The sequence below is a fragment of the Geotrypetes seraphini genome, chromosome 2 (genome assembly GCF_902459505.1).
Source record: "Geotrypetes seraphini chromosome 2, aGeoSer1.1, whole genome shotgun sequence".
Taxonomy (NCBI): Eukaryota; Metazoa; Chordata; class Amphibia; order Gymnophiona; family Dermophiidae; genus Geotrypetes; species Geotrypetes seraphini.
This window is the reverse complement of record NC_047085.1, coordinates 437,119,026-437,124,621: the sequence shown is the minus strand read 5'-3', so window position 1 is coordinate 437,124,621 and position 5,596 is coordinate 437,119,026. Positions and strand designations below refer to the sequence as shown.

Here is a 5,596-nt window from a genome sequence, read left to right as displayed (position 1 = left end):
TTATTAATGATGCCGAAAATGATATTTCTATAAACTGTTTTCCTAATTATCCACTTCAAATTGAAAGGCCACTTAATTAAGCACAAACTAAGGCATATTTTTTTTTTTTGGGGGGGGGGGATAGTAATATAGGTGTGGCCGTGGTTTATTAACTAATTCTTTCAACCTTAACCTGCACTGATATTAGAGACACAAAAACGAGTCTGTAAACATTTATTTTTAATGTCCCCTTTTAAAGAAGAAATAGTTGATTATGTTATAAAGTTTCATAAAGCCAGTTGTGGCGAGTTGCTCTCTGTTTAAATATGTCCAAATTATTCTACAAGCACATACTCTATGTATGGCAAGCTAGGACACATTTTTAGGTGACCGTTCGGTTTTCTCTCAATGTGACTTGATGGTCACAGGGCCTTTACTCTTGTGCACAAGAACAATATGTGATCATACATTATGACCTTGTTTTACAATTGCGTTGTTTCATTTTACAAAGCTCTTGTACTCGATCCAGTCTGGAGCTTTGCCCAGAACGATCTGATTCTTTCAATCGGTGGGTTTTGGTTTTTTTGTTTGTTTGTTTGTTTGTTTTTACAGCTGATGAGGTTTGCAAAAAGAAAGACAGAAGAAAACGACCCGAATAGTCGAGATCTGAAACTTTAGGACATTTGCACGGTAGAACTCCAAATCACCAAGTAGGACCTTGTTGGGGCTGGATAAATCGGTTAGTCTTCGGGAGATTTACACTTAGCTTAATCATGAATTTGCCACGTGACATTACTAGTACCAAAACAGATTTCTCAACTGGTGATATTGGAAGCAAAGCTTATAGGGAGGAGTCTAGCAAAGAATATAGAAATGAAAAAAGACTGACCAACCAGTAGCAGTGGAGAGGCCCTCCAGCTAATCCTTATACAGCAGTTAAATATTACATGCATAGCAGACAATTCTGTGGATGCTTGAGCACCCCTAATATTGAACATACTCCTTGACTATGTCCAGGGGGAGGTAATTTTAATTGGGTTTAGCACACCCAATAATTTTGGAAAAGTTGGCTCCTCCGACTACATGTATGAGCTGTATGTAGGGATGGAGAGTGGCACTGTTATTTTCACCAAGTAGAGGTAAGTGCTTAAGCAGGAGGACATAAGAAACCTACCTCCATCAGCACATTAACTCATCATCACCACTTCATTAAGGCTACAATCAGCTTTAGTATGTGAAGAGTAATGAAAAGTATGCCAAAATCAGCCCTCTAAAAAGCAATGAAAAGTCACTTTACATAGTCTCTTAAAGGTGCTGTCATGATGTAGAAATGCATTTATTCAAAACATACCTAGAACTCATTATTGTCTGGTGCTGAAAAGCAGTTATAAATCAATGCAATCAGAGCATTGTATAATAATCTTTTACCATTTTTAGAATAATGTTCACACATGGCATAACACAGAGACCTGAAGTGTATTCTCATCAATTTATAAACTATATGAGAAAGAAACATTGTCATTTCACAAACATGCTACTAAATGCTATGCATTTGTTAAAAAAAAAAAAAAATTGTTTTAGGCTTTTGAGAAATTCAGCGTGAATTGTGACTGTTAGTTCCACAGCATTTCATGGGACTTCAAAAGTCACAAAATAGAAGGGGGCAGGAGAAGGTAAAATGGGAACTAAATATAGCTGTTTTGCCAGTTCTATGCAGAGCAAAATGATCTGTAGTGGATACTTCCATGAATTTCCACAGAGCCACAGAGCTGTGTACAAAGGCCCGATGTCCAATGTATGGTTTGCTTATCATAACACATTGATTAATGGCAGGCTCTGTTGTAACTAGTTCTGTTAACCTGAAAGTGAGAGATTGACAAGATAAATGTTCTTTCCTTTTATTTAGTCTAGTGCTAAAGTCAAAAGTAACTATTAGTTATAGAAATAATATTTTTAGAAAACATATGTAAAATGAGTTAAATTTCCCTGTTTTTTTAATTTTATTTATGAGATTAGCCAGAAGTATTAATTTATTTCTGTTATCAGGTTATGCCTGTTGAATCTGACTAATGGAAAATGACCCATTAAAAAGTCTCTCAATATTTGTGAAACATTAGATCTTTATTACATATTGACAGATTTAAGTACTGCAAATAAAAAAAATGTTAATATGTGAACATTTTATAATTTCTCTTGAAACCAACATTTATTATGTAGCACATCAACTTGGAACATATACCAGTATTTTCAATTCAATCAAATATCTTTTTGAGAAAAAAATTGTTATTTCAGGATGAAAAGGCTGATTTAATCTCTTAAAACACAAACACCCCATAACCAGTGTTTATTCATTAACACTGATGGGTGATAAGTGTATATTTTTATTTAATACCTATTATCTTTACTAAATGTGTGTTGTGTTAGGGTACAAGAGTGTTGCATAGATATTTTGTCCAAGTTAATATATTCTGGGCTTTGTAAATATTTGTTTAAATGATTTCCTACCCTACAAGGATCCCAGCTAGTGTTGTAACAATGAGTTAAGATATACCCTGTGGAAAAACAAAACAGGTGATGTATATTATTCTTATCTTGAATATAAGAATTTGTTCATATAGCAACTAGGCCTAAAAAAACAAGTGTAAGCATGAGAAATAATATCCATATAATTAAATGGGGGTGGAGAAAGGAAGAACATAAAGTCTGTGTTTTAGACTATTCCTGGTCATTGTTGCTGTATCAAAAGTCTTTTGCTTGTGTGCTTTTAAATAAGATAAATTACTTTATGCTAAAGAGGAAATTGTAACTCCTAATTGGAAATACAGAAAGATAGTACACTCTGGATTCACTATTGAAAAGGTGAGTAAGAGCATCATAGCAATGTTCCACCTCAATATAAAGTTTCTGGCCTTCAGTTTAATGTCTGTAGGGCCTTTATATAAGTAGCTCTAGATGAAAAATTTATTTCTAATAGACTCAATCTAGATGCTTGCACATCTCTTGTATCTTCCCACAACCTCTAGGCAAAACTACATTTGTTTAGTTTATAATTAATCATGAATCAAAAATACAATTGATTAAACACATACTATTAGCACTATAATCTGAACTAGCCTGTTGACCCCCCTATCTAAATTGTGGGATCAACTTTAAGTAGCTATTATTTTGAGAAGCAGATAAGCTGGACAAAATTGTAAAAAGTAATATTGATATGCATAGATTATTAACAAATCCCTATATTTTCTGCCTTTTCATTTGCCTTTCTCCACAACTCAGATTATTTGAAATCCACCCCACACCCCAGGTAAGGCCCTAGAAATAAATCGGTCTCTCTCAAACAAAGGGAAAACCCCTCTCCCTTCAAGTGGAGTGGGGAGGGTTATATAATGCAGTAAATAGTAAACCTACAGTAAGTTCATGTAATATTCTGTTTGGAGATGAGCGCTATTTTTATTCTTAAATCTCAGCAAGACTAAAAGTTAAATCTGTTGCTGGAATGACCTCATTCGGTAAAAAATGACGCTACACGTACCGGTCTTAATTTAAAAAAAAAAAAAAAAGTCCACATGCATTGCTCTAGAAACAAGACATTAACATAGTAGATGACAGCAGATAAAGACCCCAATGGTCCATCTAGTCTGCCCAACCTGATTAAATTTAAATTTTTAAATTTTTTTTTCTTAGCTATTTCTGGGCAAGAATCCAAAGCTCTACCCGGTACTGTGCTTGGGTTCCAAATGCCGAAATCTCTGTCAAAACCTACCCCAGCCCATCTACACCCTCCCAGCCTTTGAAGCCCTCCCCAGCCCATCCTCCACCAAATGGCCATATACAGACACAGACCGTTCAAGTCTGCCCAGTACTGGCCTTAGTTCAATATTTAATATTATTTTCTGATTCTAGATCCTCTGTGTTCATCCCACACTTCTTTGAACTCAGTCACAGTTTTACTCTCCACCACCTCTCTCGGGAGCGCATTCCAGGCATCCACCACCCTCTCCGTAAAGTAGAATTTCCTAACATTGCTCTTGAATCTACCACCCCTTAACCTCAAATTATGTCCTCTGGTTTTTACCATTTTCCTTTCTCTAGTCTGGAAAAGATTTTGTTCTACGTTAATACCCTTCAAGTAGATGTCATAAGCTCTTCCATGGAATCACTGACAGGTTCCTAGATTTCTTAAGCAATTCAATTGATTAAAAAAAAAACCCCAAACAAACCAATTTTAATCAGATTCCTACCACTATTTAAAAGACAGCAGTTTGCCTAGCAACCTCTGCAAATCTGCTTGATTGCTGTTTGTCTGCATGGCTCCTGTTCTAGTGCTCTGGGCGTAGACCTGCCACGCTAATTTTTCCTTTCACTTAAGATAAAAATGTGGTGACAACAGAATTCATTAATGCAGCTGCTAAAGAACGTCATCATTACTTTCATTCTTGGGGGATGTTCCTGCTTAATTGATTCCAGGTGGTGCTTCTTTTAATGCAGTCATTTTTCGTGCCTCAGAGATCATATTCCGCCCTCGCATCTGTGCGTTATTTTTCAGATATCAGATATTACCTAAATAAATATGGCTATGTTCGGTTTCTATTGTGCGTGAAACGCCTTTAAAAAACCCCACAAAAAAACATACCCCTTCGTGTGTAAAGCTATAAGCGATCCTGTCATTTTTCCAGTCCAGCTACCTTAATATATACAGAAGCAGAAATCGCTAAAGTGCTGTAGCGAAAGGCGTAAAAATAGAGACGCAAAACTCGTTATAGATAAGATCTGAAAATGCTAAAGGGCCACGTGGTACTTTGCCACTTTCCACCCCGCCTACATTCTATTAATGTGAAAACCAATTCTGACGTTAGGTAGTGATTAAGTTACTTTTGTTTATCTTCGGTACAATTCAGTGCAGATTATGCAGGCTGGGTACGAGATGTACTGGGCGTTCATGACACGAGGGGGAATGTCATCCAATAAAATCCGTCCTGCTTATTGCAAAATGTTTTCATTCCCCCCAATGCAGTCTGGGTTTCGTTTTATAGCAGGAGCCTTGCTTGGGTAATGGTGAAAAGCTTATGACAGCGCTTATTTATTATTTCTTTGCTCTTGTCTTTGTTGAGCATTACCACAAAGTTAAAAAAACAAAAAAAAAACAAAAACCAGAAAGTAGGGTCTTCACACCAGGGAGGTGCCCTAGTATCTTCCTTTATGAAAGTGAGGCATCGATAATTGAAACGAGCTTCTGTAGCAGAGATGTGAATATGGAGATGGGGGGGGGGGGGTGGAGCGGGCAGGAAACTGACAAAACATTTCGTCTGTGACGTGCCGTATGCAAAGCCAAAAAGCCTCCAGCATTAGGAAGCCCTATGCAGGCTTAGCGGCAGTCAGTAACAGGAAGCGGGAGAGTGTGACAGCCACTGACTACGGCAGGTTTTCCATTCCTGTGCATGGTGGCGAGCTGGAGATCAGGTGGCTTTCTATCTCCCTGCCGCCCATCACGCTGTGCATCTCGCTCATCTAGTCAGACATCTGTTTTTGTAATTCTCTTTGGACGCAAATTTAGCCATAGCTCTGGGGTAGGGGACACGCCGATTTTACGTGATGCTGGGTTTTGGTTTCTCTGTTC

General features: G+C 37.3%; 1 long non-coding RNA gene across 1 annotated transcript; it reads right to left on the bottom strand.

The window, feature by feature from the left end:
• Nucleotides 1-1,629: 1,629 nt before the first annotated feature.
• LOC117353456 lies at nucleotides 1,630-4,430 on the bottom strand. The gene is made up of 2 exons (XR_004537947.1): nucleotides 4,221-4,430; nucleotides 1,630-1,838 (listed from the first exon to the last, which is right to left on the bottom strand). It is a non-coding gene; the product is annotated as an uncharacterized LOC117353456 (long non-coding RNA).
• Nucleotides 4,431-5,596: the final 1,166 nt, after the last annotated feature.